We start from the raw sequence: 23105 nt of genomic DNA on the forward strand, positions 1-23105 counted from the left end.
ATATTTATATATATATATATATATATATATATATATATATATATATATATATTCTGTATTCATTTTCAGACCGCACAGTTTTTCTAAATTATTCTCAAATATTGAGACTATTAAAAATAAAAATGGAGACAGATTCCATTCTGAAATACAAGCAGAATACCTAAGAAGAAAATTGGACTATTTAATGAAATGGTTACTGGGAAAGACCCATAGAACTACTTGTAATTATCTCTGGAACAGCCAACTTTCTTTAAGCAAACAGAATGGTTGGTGATTATAAAATGATGGCCACCTCAAGGAAAATTACACCTGCTGAAAAGTTTAAAAAGACCCCTGGCCTGAATCTCTCTACTCATTGAAATGTCGGAGAACTCAGAAAATAGTAACATGAATAAAATGTTGTTTTCTTTCTAATACTAAGATCCACTGAGCAGTGAATACTATACAAACTATTGATAGCCTCCTTCATGTATTAGAAAGAACTGTGACTTTAAAATTATGAAAATTTAAAGTTATAGCCCTCAATGATGCCCTCAATTAACACCTTTTATTTTAAAATGCAATAGAATAAAATTTAAAATATTTTTTCTAGAAGCAGAGAGTCTAACTTATCTTTGTCTAAATTTCACAGAGTTCCATTGAATAAAAATAACAAGGGGAAAAAAATCAAGTTTTTGATATTTAAACTTTGGTGAAGGCAATTCCCCTCTCACTGTCTTGACAAGGTCACAGTGAAGATAAGTGCTGGCAAAGCTGATCTCCCACTGTCTTGACAAGGTCACAGTGAGGATGAATGCTGGCAAAGACACACTGGTTGATGGGAAACCAAAACCATGAGACCCTTTTTTATGTAATTGGGACTTTTCATTTTCATGCTCATGTTCCTGACAGGAGGCATGAGTATGTTAAATGCCAAACCAAATTAAATTTCAGATGGCTAGAACATAACAGGTAGTTCATGCCTTGAAGGCTGTTCTACTACCCCTCAGAATATCAAGGACAAAATAGAAAGCTGCTCTACTATCTCAGCACATTGAGGACCAAACTGATAATGGACAACAATCATTCTCCGAAAAGTCATGAGAATTTTAGGCACCACACTGATTATATCAACTAGAACCCAAGCCCATATTTCTGGCCTCTTAGAAAACCTAATCATTATGCTCACTGTACAAAATCCACCATGTGTAGTTTCATTCTTGATGAAGGAAAGTTATGTTATACACTTAGGAAAGTTAAGACATATAAGGATACATTCTTCTCATTTCTATAAACCCTCTTTTACTTTACATATGGATTTATGATGAGCATAATTAACATTGGTGGAAAGTGGACTGATGTTTAGAACTTACTTTTTGTTGAGAAAGATTATAAAGATATAAGAACTAGTGCACCTTGGCTGAGAAACAAAGAAACTCTTTGAGAAAGCAGCTCAACCAGTTTTATGAGAATAAATTCAGGAATTAATTAAAGTAGCTTTTTATAAGACATATTTTTAGAATAATGTTAGAAATATTATTCTATTTAGAGTCTTGGTTTAGAATTCTTAAATTTTTAGCTGTATGAGTTTATGATATGTTTTAAGGATGGTTTATAAACTTTAGGATATTTTAAGTATAAGATTTAAGGGGACTTTTTTAGATGGGAATTTTAGATTAGAAATAAATGTGCAGTGTACTTTAAAATTTAAAGGTTAATGATAAGTTAGGAGACTTAGAGTCTGGTTACGTAGTTTGGCATTAGTTAATAAGAATACAACTTGGGAAAATCTGAAAAAATGTAAATTAGTGACGCATTTTATTAATGATTGATAACTAAAGGTCACAATCCTGGAAAAATGTAAATTGATGTTACATTTTTCTATACCCCAATTACGGTTAAGGAAACGTTATGTCTGTGTCTTGACAAAGTTTTGAAATTGTATAATCAATGATGTATTCTGAATTTATAATGATGAGAAAAATTGTAATAAAAGATGACCCAGAGAAAGCTGCATTAGAGCTCTCTCTCTCTGGAGATTGCTCCTACAGAACGACTCCCATCTCATCTTTTCAATGATGCCACTCATCCTTCAGGACTTCCTGGACCCCCCCTAAGGCTGGACCCCAGCAATACTTACAGCATCAGAAGTAATTTTCAAAAAGTTCTTCAGTGTCTGTGTCTATGTAATTTTATCTGAGCACCCCTCCCCATTAAATTTGGTGAGTTTGTTAAGTCCACCTACCACCAACATCATTCAGTTCAGACAATATTCAGTGTTGGCTTCTCCATTAGGCACCTGATACTCTGCTCAGCAGTGAGGATTCAGCAATAAGATGCATTCTTACACTCACGTTCACAGCCTGGTCTTGTGGAACCTCTCCTCCAGGAAAAAATAAGTGGGAAGATTTTTCCTTTTACATGATGCATGATTTAGCAAAGTAAAATGGGAAAATGTATAGAACAGCTCTGGAATCAGATTAGGCTACTGAAATGACCTAGCTTTCTACACTGAAATAATAATATCCAGTTTTTCCTTGTGCTTAGGTCTATACTTAGTTCCTAGAGAAATTTGATATGGCAGATGAAAACTAGGGGATTTAATACATCTTATAGCATTTAAAATCCATTATAGAATTTATAGAACATATTGCCAAAATTATAGTGAAGTGGGTTAACTCTGAATTTGGTGTTCCTAACGTTATGGTATAGATATTGTCCCAGCCCATTCTTAATTTGCATATCTTGCAAGCAATATTGCATTTCCATATTCATCCCTAGATGAGACTAGTTCCTGTTTCTATTGATTTCACAATTTACATGTCAGCTCAAGGTTATGCTCTGAATCTAATCAGATTCTTTCTTTTCTTTTTTTTAAATTTTTTAGTTGTAGATAGACACAATACCTTTATTTTATTTATTTTTATTTGGTGCTGAGGATCTAACCCAGTTCCTCACATGTACTAGGCAAGTGCTGCTCTACACTGAGCTATAATCACAGCCCCAATCAATTAAGCTCTTTCCTAAAGGCTTCAAACTTTACCAAACCTTTGGTGATGTGGAAGGATTAAATCATAACAATGCAAATATTAGCTATTTCTATGGCTCATTCCCATTTTTCCAAATTCAAATTCAGATTCTGGTAATATTATCCTCCTCTCTTCTTCCATGGTTCAATCTTCTCACTTGTCCTCTGTGTTCCAATATCTGTTTATTTCTAATGTAGGTCATTCATTAAGATATTAATCTTTCTCAGTTTCTTTGGATAGCAGGAGATAATGCAGACACCCAGCATTCCCCCCGCCACCAAAGATTTATTTAATGATATGTACAAGAGAAAGAGAAAATTTGGCCACTAATTTCAAAATAATATATGGTTTTATTTTCCATATGAGAAACAGCAGATTCTTTAACAATAGAGATCACATATATACATTTTTTCCCAGATGGACTTTATGTTTCTAGTGAATGAAATCCATATTTTAAACTCCTTAGGATCTCCTATTTCATTGAATATGGCACCTTGAACTTGCTGCTCATGGAAGGAAGAGCAGGTTCTGCATGCTAAGTGAGCATATGTTGTACTTTTTGTTGAAGGAGCAGCATGTAGGAGGTAGAGTTCTATGGGAAAGAAACATGCTTTGCAACAGGATCTGTTAGCCACTTACTATATAAATTTAGGATAAATCATTTAACATTTCTGAGCTTCAGTGTCTTCATCTGCCAAGCTGACTTCATATGTCACAGGAATGTTGTGAGAATTAAATGAGGTAAGAAATCAAAATACAATTAGGTTTCTTCCTTCCCTTCACAGTATGCAGTTTTGTGAATGAAAAAAAAAAGATCCTTTTAAAGTACAGAATGAAAAGTTTAAAGTATTTCTTATGCCTATCTTTCAAACATAAAGAAAATTTTCAGTTGATTGAGAGCCTGAGTGTTATGTTTCTGTTGCTTTTCAAGCAACTTGGCTTCGTTTCCAGTGGATGGCAATGGATTAGCCATGTTTCCAGCCTCTGTTAACTCAGCGCTTCAACATCTGCCCTAAGGCACGTGGCATACACATCTTGGGCTGGGGCAATCCAGTAATATCCTTGCTTCTTCGCATCTCAGTCTCCTGCTCCTCTGTACGTTTCACTCCTTGAGAGAGGTCATCCTTCCAGCCTCACTTCTGAAATACAAAAGAACCAATTCAGAGCCCACTTCTCCAATCACCTCCCTTATTAAGCTGTCACATTACGCCACCAGCCCTACCCTTGTCAACCCAGAATCAGGTACCAGACATCTAGAGGTAGTCCCTATGCCCCAGAGACGTGATGAATATTCACAATAGCCAATATTCACAATAGCCAAGTCTGTGGACCTTCACTCATCTATTCCTTCCTGAAAAACGAACAGCAGAAAAAGCACAAGGAAGGTCCCTGCCCAGGTTTTTCTCTCTTCTTCTGCTGCTTGATCCACCCTGGTGCTTCCCCTAGTGCCCCTGACTCCAACCTCCTTTGAACTCTAACAAACTCTCCATGGGTGTCCATCTCTTGATCTTTTGGCCTTACTATACCTCAGATTTTCTACTTATACACTTCATTTTAAACTAAAAGCATACTTCAGTGGGTTATCAATGGGAGTCTCTCATTCTTGCTGTGTGTCATTAAGCCAAGAAGTTGAAGTTGACTTTTTCTCGTAGCCAGATTCATGAAAGTAGATGACATTGGTCTATATGTATATGGTGTATTTCATTAATTATTTTTTTCCAATATTTGGTTTCTTATCATACCCTAATGTTATCATATTCATGCCCTTTGAACATGTAATAACAAGCACATAAACGCTCATGGAACTCAAAACAAGTAGGGAGACAAAAACAATCTGATTATTCAAATAAATATAAATAAACTGACATCCATGAAAATTGCCATACAGTAGATTAATGAGACAGTGAGGGTGTTGGGCATAGTTTAGCAGGTCAAGGAAAGCTTCCTTTTGAAAGTAATACCTGAGCTGAGAGCAGAAGGATCAATAAGAAGAGCCCCATGTCAAGAGAAGAAGTGTCCATCTCTTGAGTGCATGGTGGACCTCCACTTATCATAGAGTCTTTTTCAAAACTTTTTACATAAATGCAGTAGTACATGGATATTTTTTTAACAATCCACAGAGCTCTCTTCAACTGGTATAGTTTGATGCTGAATTTCATAACAAAGGTACGTTTATCATGATTAGCAGCCCATGGTCCATGTTAAGCTTATTCTAAGATTTAAAAAAAAATCAAATTAATATAATATTAGAGTACAAAATTTGAAGATAGAACCAACTGGAAACATAGTAAAGTGTTGACTTTGGGGTACTCCTATATCATTACTGTGCTGCCAACACCAAGCTCATTTGCATCTTCATGTTTTAAAGGTTTACTGAGCAGGTACTCAGCTCTAGGTCTGCAGCATTCATGAAAGCTCTAATTTTTCATGTCAAGTCATTTCCAGCACATTTGAAGGCACAGAAAAGAGAAATGAAGGATCAAAACATGAGGGCAGCTATAAATGAAGAATCCTTGAGGAGACACCAAGGAAGGGAAATTTGTTAGACATGAGAGCCCCCAGTGATGGGCTTTCTAAAGGAAATGGCACTCAAAATGAGATTTTAATAATTAAATGGCATAATTCACTGTGAAATCCCTGGCACATCTAATATACAACTAGAGGAGACAGGCTGAGAATTTGGGAAATGAGGACACAGGGAGCTCAGAGAATCTCTATATAATTTCATAGTCAGACTCTCAACACTGGGTAGCAGTTTGTTCTTCATTTTATAAATAAGGATTTGCAGAAGCCTGGGAGGTCAAGTGACTTGCTAAGGGCCACACAACTAATTAGCTCTTTAGCCACATCCAGACTCTCTGCCTCCGGACTCCGCAGCATGTGGCAGCAATCGGGGCCACGCAGGAGAAGTCAAAGTGCTATGGCATAATAGCGAGGTATTTTAGGGATGTGTTCTCATCCTGGAGTCTTTTTCAAGTCTTTATTCTGCCAAACATGTTTGGGAATAGATGCACTTCCCTGTCACCATGTATCCACAGAAGGTTACGGTACAGTTGACCCCACTAGGAAATTCACAGGTGACAAAAATGCATCACTGCAGAGAAGCTGGCTCACCTGCAGGGCTATTCAATAGAGAAATCAAGTTTTAAATCAAAGTTGGAAGAATTTTGTAAAAGGCCAGAAACTTGGACCTTTTGTAGTCATCTTGACTGTTACTGTCTTCTGATAGTTTTTCCATTATATGTCGGCACACTAGGGGAATAGAGGAACATTAAAAAAATAACTAAAACACACACACAAACACACACACACACACAAATGTTTTTTGTTTTTTGTTTTTGTTTTGTTTGTTTTGTTTTCTCTACTCCATTTCTGCCTAAAGGAGTCATGTAGGGACTGGAACTGATTTTGTTAGTTGTGTCTAAGGCAAGAGGCTTGAACGATAGGTCCTGACTTAAATTTCACTTTAAATAACTAGTTAATGTATTCACTCACAAAAATAAAATGTAAGTCAGGCATGGTGGTGCATGCCTATAATTCCAGGGCTCAGGAATCTGAGACAGGAGGATCGAGGTTCAAAGCCAGCCCCAGCAACAGCGAGGTGGCTAAGCAACTCAGTGAGACCCTGTCTCTAAATAAAATACAAAACAGGGCTGGGGAGGGGGCTCACTGGTTGAGTGCCCCTGAGTTCAATCCCTGGTACCAAAATAAAATGAAATTTAATTTTTACTCTAGTTGCACATCATGTTACCTTGTAAGAAAGATCATTGTTGTCACCCATTAAGAGCTTAGTCTTTCTTAAATTTGGATAGGGAGAAAATAAAACCAAATCCTATCAATAGGCCTTGAAACCCTCCAACCCTGGTCAGCCCTGACTGGGATTACTCTTTTGATCCTTTCAGATTAAGTTCAAGTGCCATCTCCTTTTGGCCTAACCTTACCCAGTGGATCTAGCATTACACTGTGCTTGTGCCAATGTTAGTAATGACCATGTTAGACCGTGATCATGAGCTTTTGTGACCCCCCCCCCACACACATTACAAATGTTTGAAGGTCAAAGAAGGCATTTTTATTTATTTTTATGTTATGAAGATAAGAATATAGAGCACTTTAAATATCCAAATGATGTTGAAGTGAAGAAAATTTAACAGATGCAAAATATCTGCATATTTCATATGGTTAGAGAGGATGTCACATGCATGTTTTCATCCATGACAACATGACACAGTCTAGAAACTCAATAATTAATGAGTAAATGTGAATGAATAGGAGGTCAATTGAGGGGGATATCAATGTTACTGAAATATTTATAGCAAATGAGAAAGTATTAGCTGTGTGTTAAAAGATTCTACATTTAGGATAGGTTTGGAAGAAGAGGGCAGGACTTCAAAGCGGAGACGACTTTATGACAACATATTAATGAGAAGAATTCTAAGAAGTTTAAGGAAAAGTTGATAGAATAGTGCCTTATAGGTATGCAAGACCAGTCAGTCAAACTCACATAAGAATCACTAACCATTGCTCAAAGGCCTTTGAAGGGTCCTGACAGGAGATGTCATGCAAGCACCAATTAATACTATAACTTCAGTAAGTCAAGCATAGTTATTGCCTAGTGAACCAATGACAAGCTTTTACACAATCTCCAGAGGACATTAATGTTTTAGTTTCTTAATTAATGTGAATTTGAAGTTCATATTTGTTAATGATGGAGATTTTACATGCAACAAGATTTAGCAATGTGGAAAAATAGTCCAAATTTCTTTGGCAATACAGAAAAATACATAAGGTTTTGTGAACAGGACTTAATTAGACACTGATATTTTATCCCACACATGTGACTTCTTTTAGAGTCAATTAAAGGAATTTATCAAACTACAAGACTTGGCTCTTTCCTATCTGTGACTAGGATATGAGAGACAACTTCCTGTAGAAGAGTTAGTGGCTACCTTGGGAACAGATGGGTCCCTTCTCAAATATATGATGTATACCTTATTATTACAGAAGTGGTTTAGCATTTCTTAGTATGATGCTCATTTGTAAATACCAACCTTGAGAGACTGACTTCAAAGGATTGCCGCTGAGTGGAAGAAATAATTTATATGAAGTAAGTATAGTATCTTAAATATTCTGGACAGCCATATATATGTACACACACACATAAACATACATATGTATATATATGTGTATATATACACACATATAAATAATAAATAATAAATAATAAATAATAAATAATAAATCATGTATAAATTACCATTCATTTATGTATTCATTCAAATGTTGATTATAACTACGTGTATTTGAATCTATTACCTGTGCTAGTGACACATCAGTGATCTAGACAAAACAAACAAACAAACAAACAAAAACCATCCTACTCAGGGAGAGGGGAAGAAAAAACAATCAGCTAAAATAGAGGTAAAATACATGACATCTAATATAAGTATCATCTCCCGAGAAAGTGATACAGTATGGAAGGACATAAGGTATGTCAGAGATTGAGTGGTCACAATTTACAGTAAGTTATTCAAGGAATGTCCAGATAAAAGTTGGCACTGTGCTGGACCTTTTATCCATACATTCCTTGAATAAATATTTTATCTTAGGGCAAGTCATCCAGGAATCTGAGAGAAGCGCAAGTACAAGAGCCTAAAGGTGAAGCTGGCTGAGTAGGTGAATGTCAAGGGAAAAGTCATGGTTATAATCAGGGTCCTTGGAGAGCAGAAGAAGGACTCCAAGAAGAAATAGGACCAGCCATTAATTTTTATTTAAAAACAAACAAAAGGATGACTTTGACTTTCTGTGTGACGAGGAAGAGTGGACAGATTTGAATATAGAGATGACATGGATTGACAGCAGTCATTTTTAACAAAGTGCTTCTGGTTGCCCTGTGAAAGCCAACTACATAGGAGAAAGATCAGCCAGTTTGGCCCTTGGGTGGAGGTTCACGGAGGTCTGAATCAGGGGCAGTGTCTGGACACATGGCAGATGTATTAGACGTGGAATGTGAAAGAAAGAGAAAAATTAAAAATGACACAAGGTTATTAGCCTAAATCACTGTAAGAATGGAGTTACTCCCAGATGCCTATAGAAGACCATGGATAGAGCTATCAGGCCCCCTTCCACCACCCCGTGTTTCCCAAGACGGCCATGCCACGTCTACCTTCCACCTGTATCCACATCTGTCCAGAAGCAACTGTTGCTCTCCTGTAGCAAGTGGTTGGAAAGAGTAGGAGAGGGAAAAAAAAATCTAACTTATGTTCTATAGACTTTCTCTGTGCCACCATAGTATGTGAGGCACTTCACATGAATTCTTGCATTTACTGTTTGAGTGGTGTGGTGACATTGGTCTTGTTATTAAGGAAAACTTAAGACTCAGACTGGTTTGTCTAAATTTTCTAAAATGGTCTGTGACCTCAGGCCTCCAAAGCATAGGATGTTATTTTTGAAATAAATTCCAAGTCTATAGGATCAGAATTTCTTACATTGAGTTTATTTAGGGGCCCCCAGTTTCAAAGGTCCCAGTTCATGGACAAGCAGCTTCATTCCTCCAGGTTTGAAGTGAGGCAGAATATCATGGCAGAAGGGTGTGGCAGAGGGAAGCTGCTCATATGATGATTAGGAAGCAAAGAGAGAGACTCCACTCACCACTCCACTTCTTTTGGGGGAAAATATTTAAAGGAACAAATAATATCTATTCTTGATGTCAGTTTTTAATAACCAATATTTAATAGGATAAAATGGTGGGTTTTTTTAAATTCAAAATAACTAAAACTTGTAATATCAATCCCAGGACAGGCATATGTTTTCTTTCCAAAAAACCAGAAATAAGAACTAGTTTTTGGAGAAAGAGTTCATGATAAAGAAACAGAAAGTAATTGTTACTTCAATAAAATAAAATTAGAGGCGATATATTTAGTTCTGTTATTTAGATTGCCTTGTTCATCAATCAGTGTCTACTCCCCACCACCCTCACTTACTGTTTGAATTAGAAAAGCGTACCTCTATCCTAGCTGAAGATTCAGCTCTGCAAACAGTCCAGATAGTTTTGATAAAGATAGGAGTTTAATGAAAATCCTCCCACAATGCTCACTGATGGCAGTGTAATATTGGAAGTTTTCATACACTTTGTGCCTATGGCCTCTTCTTTGGAGTCAGCTCAAGCTTCTGTTATGACTTAGGCCCTTCCCTGAGCATCTTAGTTCCCAATGGGCTAGACCTTTATTTGTTTACTGAGGCAAACTGTTCCAATTTGTGTTCTAAAGAATGCCAGTTCCAGATCAGGTTCTGAGGATACAGGAACCATGTTCTCTTTTAGCGTATACCATACACGTTAGACAAAGGACCTGAGACAGCATGTAGAAAATGCATGTGTTTGGGCTGGGGTTGTAGCTCAGTGGTAGAGCGCTTGCCTGGCACGTGCAGAGCCCTGGGTTCGATCCTCAGCAACACATAAAAATAAAATAAAGGTATTGTTTCCAACTAAAACAAGATTTAAAAAAGAAAAGAAAAGATAATGCATGTGTTTGAGTTTGTTTAATCTGAATGTAAGATCTTATTGTATTATGGAACCATTTTATCACTCAATATTACAGTCAAACTGAGTAGTAGGAAATTCACCAGGGAAGCGCTAAAGTTCTCAGCTTAATTTATTGGTAACTCTGACCCTAAGTGTCAATAGGTTTGCTTGAGTATATACAATTTCCATACCATTTCACACTTCCAGAGGCTCCCCAAGTATTTATTCTCAAGAATTCTTGAGTCCTATAAACTTATCACACTGCTTGTGCTCATTAATCCCAGCATGTTTCAGACTTTTCTGTAGATACTGGGGATACTACAGTAAATATAATTTCCCAGCAGCTCTCAACTGTGAAAGGACAAAACAGGTAAGAGTTGAAGTTATGATGAGGTTTATTTAAATAATGTATGTAGACAGCAAAGGTCAGAGCCTGGCAGCTGGCATATACCTTGCAGTCAATTTTACCCTTTCTCTTATCCTCAGTACTGACAAGTACATGGAGGGCAACATGAAAGAGGTGAGCAATAGCCTTAGTGAGATCTTAGCACCTGCTTTAAGCATTGGCCTATGGAAAAGAAGCAGAGGGCAAACCAGTGCAGAGGTGGTGGTCAGAGGTTAGTAAATATATTGGAGAGCAAAGCTTTGCATAAGAAGATGAGGTCTGGGAGAGAACTGGTGGGTAGCAGTTGGGAGCAGAAAGAAATCTATTCTCCATGCTAATGTTTCCATCTGGAATGTCCCTCAAAAGTTCATGAATTAAAGTCTTTATCCCAAGCTTAGTGCTACTGGGAGGTGGAAGAAATTAAAACGTGGGGCCTAGTGGGAATTTTTTGGTCATTGGGGGCATGTCCTCAAAAGGGATAGTGAGACCTTGTCCTGCCCTCTTTTTAAATCCCTGGCCAAGAGTTGAATGATTTGCTCTACCATATGCTCCTGCCATGATGTACAGGCCCAACAGTCACATGGCCAATTAATCATGGATTGGAACCTCTAAAACTATAAGCAAAAATAAATCTTGTCTCTATATATTGATTATCTCAAGTATTTGTTATAGTAAAGCAAAGATAACCCCTCCTCAATCTCCATTTCCAGTTCTAGAGAAATAAGACTCCTAGTCAAATTTACAAACTGAGTTAAGATGATCAGCATGTGGTCCACAGGCTGACTTGAGGTATTGATACTGGCTACTGCCTCACCACTTCCTGAAGGACTCCTATGCAAAAGTCAATCTACCTCACCCTGGGACAGATCTCCAAGCAGGAGACCTAAGAGGACCCCAAAGGCTCTGAATCATTTTCTCCAAAGCTTACTTGCTAATATAGATTTGAGAAACATGTAAATTGGTCCCATGCTAGATGTTTAGCAGCCCAGTAGGTGATAAAGGAAAATCAAACTGAATCTACAATAATGGGTTCTAAACATCCAGACTTTGAAGTTATGAAGAGGACTCAGGAATAAAAGCAAGATGTTGTAGTCCTTTGGGCAGCCACCTAGGGCTGAGCTAAGCTCTTTTTCCTAGGAAGCCTAGATCCATACCCATGCATGCACATGTTCATGTGCGTTTGTGCACGCGCACACACACGTACATACTCTGAAAACAAACCAGGAGCCTGTGCTGTCTCTACCTTTAAGTAGTCTCTTTTGATAGACTTTGGGCAGGCTAGTCCAAACTGACCTAGATATACTGCCCAGTGAAGAGATTATATGACAACATAGGCATTTGAGGAATTATTTTCAACAAATTGACTTTTAGCAAATTCTGTGTTTCCATCAAAGCAAGGAACCAAACAGATCTTTTATTGTTCTTTTTTGTTTGTTAGTGGGAATTGAATTCAGGGACACTTAACCACTGAGCCACATTCCCAGCCATTTTTTATATTTTATTTAGAGACAGGGTCTCACTAAGTTGCTCAGTGCCTCAACAGTGCTGAGGCTGGCTTTGAACTCATGATCCTCCTGCCTCAGCCTCCCAAGCTGCTGGGATTATAGGCATGAACCACTGTGCTCAGCCATTTTATTGTTCTTATTGTTTTTTCTTTCAGGAAATTTTATCAAATCAACTAATAGTGGTAATCAGAGAAGTCTGTTTGCAAGATTAGCAAAATATACAAGATTTGACATTGGATATTTTGATTATTCTTTCCTCCTGCTGTCATGTCCTAAGCGTAGGACAGGGCAAGGTTGGAATTATCGAGCTACCCTGAGCTTACTAAATTCTTCTACTTTCACATTGTACTCAGGCATCTTATGTTCAATGTTTTGTCTGTTGTAAAAATTCTCTTCCCTTTTTCCTCTGTTCCAAATGCTGATTTCTTTGGTAAGGTGATATAAAGAAATACGGATGATTAAACTAGTTTGTGTTAAGGTGTGAATGACTCATAATTCATTTCATGCACCAATGGATATTGCATCTTAATGAAAACCTTTCTGGCAACGATAATGGTAGTAAAGAATTTCATATGGGAAGTGGGTAGAAAGTACCTGCATACCTAGCGTTTTCTAAAGCATATTAATAAACTCCATTATTTTTCTTTAAGTGTTCATTTTTTGACCAGGTCCTTAAAGCTAGATAAAATTTGAGGTAACATTAAAAGAAGGAAGAGAGAGAGAGAGAGAGAGAGAGAGAGAGAGAGAGAGAGAGAGAAGAGAGAGAGAGAGAGAGAAAATTCGGGTCCAGAATGATCTACATAATTGCTTCAGTTGTGTTTTATTTCAGCTTGTCATAACTGGCTTTACTAAGCAAAACTTCTGCAAGAAGCAGAAATTAACAATTCTAACAGAGCAGCGAAACTCCAAGAAGTATGGCTAATGGAGGAGCCATACAAAAATAATGAGCTATGAGTTTCAATTGTTGTCAAACTAATGCTGCATCTTTACGTTAGAAACACTAATCAAGTTGAGAGCATCTAGTTCATTTTTTATTTTTTTTTCTTAAGTAACAAAATTAGTCACCCATACAATATTAAAGTTCTTGTTCATTATCCATAAAATGTTTTGCTTTATTTGGGGATAGAAGTTGCTGAAATTAAACACGAATGACATAAAGTTATAACTAGTTTTTCTGTAAATGGGATGTCTTAATATGGCATATATTTTCCCTTTTGGAAATGTAGTTGGCCCACACACATATCTTAGCTTCTGTAGCAAATTCAATTTTGATACTCAAAACAGAAACAATCTTGCAAGTTTTATTGTCCCATATTATCTACTGTAATTTTTTTTTCTTCCTGAAGTTTTCAGTCACTTAGCTAGAAAAGGGGCCCACCGAATTGCTGATCCTTTTGTTAATGGAAGCGTGAGTGTGAATGTGCAGGTTGGATATTTAGCAGAGGATTTGAGTTAGAGTTGGGTCAGATTCAGGACCATGCCTCTACATCACTGAAGCTAAATCAGGATCCAATTCTTTGGGCTATCACCAAAAGCATTGGAGATTAAGGAAAGGGAGATAAAATGAATAGCAAGAAAGAAACTCTGCTTTCTATAAGGCAAGCCTGAGATAGGTGAGGAATTTTATACAGCAGATGGTGCTTCTAGCAGTTGGCAGAAAGCTGACCTTAGTAATGCAAGCATTGGAGTGGTGGGGGATGTCCTGTCTACACTGCTGTGTACCTGCTGAGGTCATCCTGAAGGGTGCCAGGGAACGCTGCCTTTCACATAAGTGAAAAGGACTACATTTTTTTAGGCTACACTTCCCCAATTATATAAGCAAAATCAAGATGCAAATTTGCGTTTTTTTTTTTTTGTTTGTTATTCACCACATCAATAGACTTAAAAATAAGAACCATATGATCATCTCAATAGATGCAGAAAAAGCATTCGACAAAGTACNCAATAGATGAATGGATAAAAAAAAATGTGGCATTTATACACCATGGAGTACTACGCAGCACTAAAAAATGACAAAATCATAGAATTTGCAGGGAAATGGATGGCACTAGAGCAGATTATGCTTAGTGAAGCTAGCCAATCCCTAAAAAACAAATACCAAATGTCTTCTTTGATATAATGAGAGCAACTAAGAACAGAGCAGGGAGGAAGAGCAGGAAGAAAAGATTAACATTAAACAGATACATGAGGTGGGATGGAAAGGGAGAGAAAAGGGAAATTGCATGGTAATGGAGGGAGACCCTCATTGTTATACAAAATTACATATAAGAGGTTGTGAGGGGAATGGGAAAATAAACAAGGGGAAATATGAATTACAGTGGATGGGGTAGAGAGAGAAGATGGGAGGGGAGGGAGGGGGGATGGTAGAGGATAGGAAAGGTAGCAGAATACAACAGTTACTAATAGGGCATTATGTAAAAATGTGGATGTGTAACCGATGTGATTCTGCAATCTGTATTTGGGGTAAAATTGGGAGTTCATAACCAACTTGAATCTAATGTATGAAATATGATATGTCAAGAGCTTTATAATGTTTTGAACAACCAATTAAAAAAATTTAAAAAAAAAAAGATGCAAATTTGCAATGCATGTCTATGTTGAATTTCCGAATTACTTATGCTGAGGCTATACTTCCTGGGAGAAGAACAAAAGGTTAATCTTCAAACAAATTTCATACAAGCTACTGTCCTTTGGAACATGAAGACCACCTGAAGAGCACCTACAGGTTGATATGAAAATGCACACATCTGTCATATTTAGCAGCTTTCTTGGACAATATAGGACACTGCGCTGATTTTGGTTTCTTGGTTTATTCATTTATTCTTAATGTTTCATGCCCTTTCCAGATACCATTTTTTCTTTAGTTATATTAGCTTTACATTTAAGCTACGGCAAGTAACTTCTGTCCATTCAGGAAATGCTCTGACTCTTCCTAGGTGATAGGAATTAGGAATACTTCATAGAAAGAGCAACAAAATTGCCTTTGTCATCTGCTCCTTTCAATTGCAGGTGTTGACATTAGTGGCCAGAATTCTCTAGTTTCTAAACAGTATACACAGATACCCAAGTGCTACCACAGCTGCCAGACCTTAAGGCAGACTAGACTAGAGGGTCGTTCCACTTTAGATACTGAAGTTTAATGAGCAACATCATACGCTCTTCGTTGACCTCATAAAAACATCCAGTATCATTATGAGGCTTTCACTTGGCAACCCCTGAGCAGAGTTGGCTGCCATGAGAAGTTCACTGCGAACCTCAGGCTATTGGCTATGCTGGTTAAATGTCATCTACAACTGGTATCCCATAAAACTGCACTAACCACAGCCAGGATCCTCTGAGCCTCATCACCCCTTTATCCATCTCCAGTTGGCTCCTTACTTCACTCTCCCAGTACTGAGATACTCTCAACAGATGACAACTTACGAGTGTTTCTCTAAAACCACTCCTGTGTTTCTACAGGACTTTTTGATATCAAAATAACTTCTCTTATCCATTTTATTCTTTCTTTCTCCCTTTTTTCTCTCCCTCCTCTGCTTTTCCTTTATGCTTCCTTCCATTTTAATTTAAATGTAATAATCACCTGAGCTGTCATTCTGTGCTGACTAATCCTGATGTATAGACTAATGCAAATTCCCATTCTCAGAGGACATGTCATTCTTTTCTGTAAAGGTGTAGAGGCTCAAAACAAATGTTATTTCTTCTGAGAAGTATTCTCTACACTCCCTAGGTTGACTTGGATTCTTGTCTTTGCTATCAGAGACCCTAGGCTGACAACTCTCTTCATCAGATTGTGACATAATTGCCATTTACTCTTCTGCTTCTGGCTCCTCTCACCTCTTTCAATTTCAATGGCAGCCTCAGGTTTCTTCTGTGATTGAAAAAGAGCATTAGGCACACAGTAAATTCTTAATATTTATTGGATTAATGAACACACACATAATGTCTGATCCCTCTCCATTCTTTTCCATAATTTTGCTGAATAAATTTGTCCCTGTCTCTGCCTTGAATATTCCACCTTCCTACCATCTTTCTTTTAACTGCAAATGTGCTCAATCTTCCCCTTTTGAAAACAAATTATTTTCCTGACTCTGAGAATAACTCAAAATATTCTTCATTTCTCAAGAATAGTTTAAGAATAAATGTGGACTCCAGGGTATCATTTCTTATTCACTACTCTCTTCATTGGTTTCCAAAGTTTCATTCCCAGAGAAGCATTACTGTCATCCCTGGAGGACTTTCTAAAAATGCAAATTATTGATTCCTTAACCAAGAACTAATGAAACAGAAACTCTGGGTTGGGGCCCAGTCATTTCGCTTCATAAACACCCCCAGTAATAGCCAAGCATGCTCATGTGTGAGAGTCACTGCTCTTCCTGAATTCCTTTGCCCAGTAAGATTTTATTTCATTGTAAACTAAAATACCACATTTCAGTTCTCCCGATGGATATTTGCAAACATTCATACATCTCATGATGAGGCACAAACTACGAGTAATGTTTATGACATTCAAGTAAATAGTACTTTTAAGGAAATTTTTACATCGTTATTGAAACTATTAAATGAAAGACTGATTTATATTTTTCCATAAGTGTTTAGAGTAATTCCGAATTTCTAAATATTCCAGGGAACATTTTTTGGTTGCTAATTTGATTTTATTGCTATAAGACAATAGTATCTATGTATTGATTCTGTTATTTTATATGTTTTCTTTGTGACCTAGCAAATGATTAATATACCTTCTATGCTTGAAAAAAATGTGTAACCTATAATAGTTGATTATAGGTCTCTATGCTCTATTAATTTTAATGATAGTGTTCAAATCTATAAATTTACTAGGTTGGCACATTGAAATTAACATTATTGTCAGTAATGTTAATTATGGATTTATTGACTTCTATTTCAAATTCTGTCATATTTTGCTTTGCATATGATTATGTTATGATAAAATGCAAGTTTTGAATTATTATATTTTATTCACACATTGTTCTTTATTCATTGGTAGCCCCCCTCTTTATCTAAAAATATTTTTTTCTTTAATATTTTTAATAGAACTATATTTATATTATCTTGGTTATCATTGACTTGCTATGTCATTTTTTCCACTTTTTATTTACACATATGTCCTCTAGAAGAAATTGGTAGCATGAATTCAGTAAACAAGAGCTTAACATAAAGGGTTGGGAACTAAGTTAAGAAAAAAGTAGCATTGACTTTTGGTGGAGGTGAAAGAAAGTAAATACAAAATATTATTACAAGAAGAATATGAATGAAAAACCAAAAGGGAATTAATAGATGTGATAGAAATAGAAACACTGAAGAAGAAAAAAAGACCTGAGGTTGTAAAGTAAATGCAAAAGAAAATGACAAAGAAATTAATGGGAATAGAGAGAATGTGGTAAGTGCGGAGGGCAAGGAAGAAAAAAATAACCAACTGTGTTCTCTGCTGCTGACATTCCAAATAAGGTGAACGCTGAGAGTGAACCACTGGAGAGGGATCCTGAGTGATCAAAGGTGGTCCACTCAGAGTGGCACAAGGAATGTCAGACTGGAGGACAGCCAGGAGAGAATGGGCAGGAGTGGAGACAGCTGAGTATGGACCACTCATTGAACTTCCAAAATAACAAAAGATTGTTTAAATCATTCAGTCACAAAATCAAGTCATTTATGAGGGAAAACACAAGTGTCCTGTGGCAGAAGAAAATGGAGTGATGTGGAGGAAAGGAAAATAATTATAGTCAAAGAACCTTCCCCATTAATAATGATAAACGAACTAGCAGTGAAGATTCCATCCTCCTATACATGAAAATGAGGCCCTAATGATCAGGCAATAACAATCACACACACAAAGAAAGAAAATGTGTTGAACTCCAATAGAATTTTGTTTTTTTGTAATTAAAAAAATGTGGAGCTGAGAGGGGAAAAGAGGTGAGAAAATTTATGATAACTTATGAGCTCCCGTTTTGAAGGAGGGAGACTATTACCACATGTGAAATTGAAACATGTAGTAATATGAAATCAATATTAATAAAATATTAAAATTTTCATAATAATGTTCTTTAATCAGGAACATTTTAAAAACAATATTGCTTGCTTTAATTAAATATTTATCAAATGTTATCTAATTTCTTAAATTTTATTTTTATTTTCTGTTGTTATATATAATAAAATAAATATAATGATTTATACAATGATTTTTTTTTCTGCTTCTAAAAATTATTTCTGAATGCCCACTAAGATATTTATATACACTTCTATGTATCTTTGAGTATATTCCCTTAAATTGTTTTTGGAATATGTTTTAATTTTTTAATTAACATAAAAGTTGTATATATTTGTAGGTATGTGTGATATTTCAGTATATATATATAGTATGTTTGAATAAGGTTAAACATATCTTCCTCCTCAAACGTGTCATTTCTTTGTGTTGGAAGCAATCAGAGTCCATTTTTTCTAGATTTTAAAAATATATACGGTACATTATCATTATCTATAGTGACGTGGAGTCATATTTTGGGAAAATTAATATAACAATAAGATAAAGACTTTCTTTCTCCCTTTATATTTTCAATATTGCTGAGTTATTTTTTTAAACAAGTAGTAAAAATCACCCTTATAATCTAGGTATTACTGAAACTAATATGCTACTGCAAAAAAACTTCAAAGACAAAGAAGAGAATGTAGGCTGCTGGTAATCCCTCCACCTGGCATCCAATTAAGTTTCTCATCAAGTCTTTAGCTTCCCTCCATCGCCCCAGAGTGGAACTGAGGTAGCCTTCTAAGTCAAACCCAGTGCTGTCACATTCTTCTCCTCTGGGCCCTGAAACGTTTAAATCTGCATTGAATAGGTAATTTCAAGTGAGTTTATTCAAGTGAGTGCATAGCTACAAACTCCTTCCACTCATTTCTTTAAAACAAAACAGAATGCCTCTGACATAGACAGTTATGCTGGAGATAAGCTCATATTGAAGAAAAGGAAAAAGGGTTATGTAAGTTCCTGATCCAACGACTTTAGAGTGATGGTAGGAAAGAAAATGACTGTCTTATAATGATAGAAATTGGGTAAGTGCTTTTGGTCAGCACTGTAAATTAGAGACTATGATAATAGAAGATTCTCTAAACGAACTTGTGTGGTGGTGGTTGGGGGAGGGAGTAGAGAGTCTTCAAAAGCCACCAACCAACACAGACAAGCAGCACAGGATGTCATTATTATTTCCTAGATAACACCTTATCTTTGACAGACATTGGAGGGTAACATCAAATGTGCTTGCTCTAAGACCATGAATTGTAGTCTTTCAGACAACACAGAATAAATGTGTATAATTACAAACACCAGTTGGGTGTAATTATATGTCTACCAGAATTTTTAAGTATTAGGCTATCTTCCAGTGGTAATGTGTATAGTAGTTTTAGTATTTCTTTTGAGCTGGGTTGATTTTTGTCATGCTAATCAAAGAAAATGATCTTAATTTATTCTGTATTTCAGTAGTGAGATATGTAGAAGTTTTAGGCATTCAGATATTTACTGAGTTCATGTTTACCAGAAAACCAATATGATAAATCAGAATTAGTAAAACACAATATATGTACCAAAAGATGCTCTTGTAGACAATAGAATAATAAAAGTAATTATTAAAATAATTTGTTAGGGTCTTCTATTTCTTCTTTTATGTATAAATTTTGGGGAGAGAAAATCAATAAAAAACTGAACTGAATTCAAACACTATAATCCCACCATTTAGTGCCTATGTGACCGTGGGCAAAAAAAAAAAAATCCCTTTTGTGTCACATTTTCCTGGGTGGTGATACGAAAAATAACCCGATCATATTCAGAAATCGTGAGGATGCTGTGGGACCATGTATATAAAAAAGTTTCTGTGCAGTAAGTGGCAATTAATACAGCAACAGATGATAGAAAAATAATGTTTGGAAAGTTTTGTCTCTTTAAGAGAATGTATGATTTGACATCCCCAAATTCTTATAAAATTTAACTATTTTTCATTAGCATTTTTATTTCATTAGCAGATGTACTGTTACTGGCACATGCTGCTATTTTGTAGGTAGAACATTTGCTTACAACTTCTCTGGCTAACATTCTCAGTTATATCCTAACTAACGATGATTTCATATTCTGTCCCTGAATTACCTAACACTCAAAAGCACATTCATTTTCCCCGAACACGTGATTGCTCAGTTGATGACACAAAACAGTCATCAATGTGGTTTACTCCTCTCGTCTATGTAAGTCATGAATTTGGGCTCAGATTCAACTTGGTGAATTCCCATGTTGTGCCCCAAACCTTAAAACAATTTGGATGAACTCTGAAGCAGGAATTGAGCCATGTGTTTCCCCTGCTTGCAATTTCTCACTCATTTTAACTCAGTTTACACCTTGAGCAGCAATGCTACCATTCATTAATGTCTTACAGTTGTTAAAAATAATCTTGTGTGAGGCAATGTGTTAAGTGATTTACACATTAATATGTTCAATGCATACAATAACTTTGAAAAGTTATAAGTATTTCTGTTTTATGATGATAAAAATAGAGTCTTTAAGGGTTTATATAATTTACCAGACATCACAAAACTACAATGTGGCAAAATTGTAGATTTTAATTCAGGTCTCTCTGATTTTAAGACAAAACACTTTTAGTATAGAACATTTCAATAATTGTGTGTGTGTGTTTCTTATAATTTTCCAATCAAATACTCTTCACTGGTGCCCTGTTGTCTCCTAGATGAAGGTGACGTGTGTAGGTCATTCACAATGTTAATCCGAACTTTGATTCAGTTTAATTACCTACTCTCTCATGAAGGACGACCTGAATTCCAGCAAGGCCACTTCATTTACCCTCCAGTGAGCACCTGCTATCCACACTCACTCAAGCTTTGAAAAATGTGCTAAATCAAATTCATCCTGAGGCAGGATGACTTCAGAGGGTTTCACAAAGGAAAGTGAAGAACTGCAGGAAGCATTAGGAGAGACAAATAGAGAAGATCTTTGGAAGGACCTATAATTGCCTTTTTAATTTCCTTTTCTTTTCATCTATACTTGCAAAAGAATTTTTTAAATGTTAGAAATGATACAAAGTAGAAAAGAGAATCCTTGTAGCCGATTAGTTTTAATTCATTTCATGTTTCTACTAATATACACTAATATGTGAGATGTGGCTGAATGGGAGGTTGAATTAAATAATCCCTTTACTTAAAGAACACGATATATAGGAAAGTCTCTATTTAGACCTATCAATTTTTTCTAACTATGCTCATAAATGATCATGCTTGTTGCCGAATGTTCCAGTGAGCTTCAATAAAAAGAATGAGAAAGACAGAGTTGGCATCCAGAGGAAAACTTATCAAAGAACTTCATTCACCTCCAGTTAACAATTGCTTGAGTTGTTACCTTCAAATAAACATTTTAATGAGTTGATGTTATAAAAGCAACTGATACTGAATTCATGTACTTATTTAAGTCAAATTTACTTGACTTTGCCACATAAACTGTTCCCAATGGCATTCTTTATTGTTAGGAAAGGAATATCCTTTCCCATGATTGAAATATTTAGTTTCATATTCAGGGACCATTCATTTTGTGGTCAGGACCCTTGAAATTGAATTCAGAGTCAAAACACTGAAAAGAGAAGAACAGACAGCATTTAGGTATTGTGTATTGCATCTTAGGTAATCTTTGGTGAAAAGGGTGATCCTAACATAGGCTATAGGGATTAATATCTTGGTCAATATAATCCTTTTTATTTTTATAAATATTTTCTGCAGTAATGAAGATATTATTTTACTACCTTTTATTTTAAACATTTTTTTTAAAAAAAACTTGAGTTTGAGAACTAGAGCTTCCTACTTTTTGGATCTATCTTTTCTGATTACATTTGTAAGAGACTGAATCTTATTGTGTGTAAGTGGGGCTTTGGGGGTTTACTCAGTCATCCTGGGCAAAGTGGCATCTATCTAATGTTCACAGTAAGGTGGTCCCATCTGTTCTCTGTGGCATCAACAAAGAGAACCCAGGCTTTTCCTGCAATGGTGTTTTTCCTCCCCACCATCCATGGTGACTCCTACTTTGTTAAATTGAGTTAAATTTTTACAGTGAAGAAGAAAGTGGAGTAAGGAAAAGTATTCCCCATAAGTGCTCCTTTCTTGACACTTAGCATGCATCAATTTTATACCAACAGGAAAGTTACCTGATTTCTAAACGTTCATAGAAAGTGTTAGTTGTTGTTGTGAAATTATGCATCTTTTCTCAGAAGAAATACAAATAAAAGAAATAATTTTGAAATTTTATTTTTTGTCCAGGCTATAAAAATAATACAAAAATTTAACTATTTATTCTCTTAGCTTGATAACACATTACTATTACACTTGCCCACTATACATAACCCTTTATGCTTAATATATATTTTATTATTTTTGCAAAAGGTATATTTGTATGTTTATTTTTAATTTATGTAAATAGCATATAATTATATACCACATTTTTTCATCAATACTTTTATATATCATTTAGAATTTAAGTTTACCTCATGTTCCTACATACATCAACTCTAATATTCCCTACTACTGAATAAAACTCTAAATTTTCACCATCAATTCTCCTGGTGCCAGTTGGACAGTTGGATCCCAATATGTGGCTACCATACATAACACTGCAATGAATATATATATATATATATATA

Source organism: Marmota marmota, unplaced genomic scaffold (assembly GCF_001458135.2).
Source record: "Marmota marmota marmota unplaced genomic scaffold, marMar, whole genome shotgun sequence".
Lineage (NCBI taxonomy): Eukaryota > Metazoa > Chordata > Mammalia > Rodentia > Sciuridae > Marmota > Marmota marmota.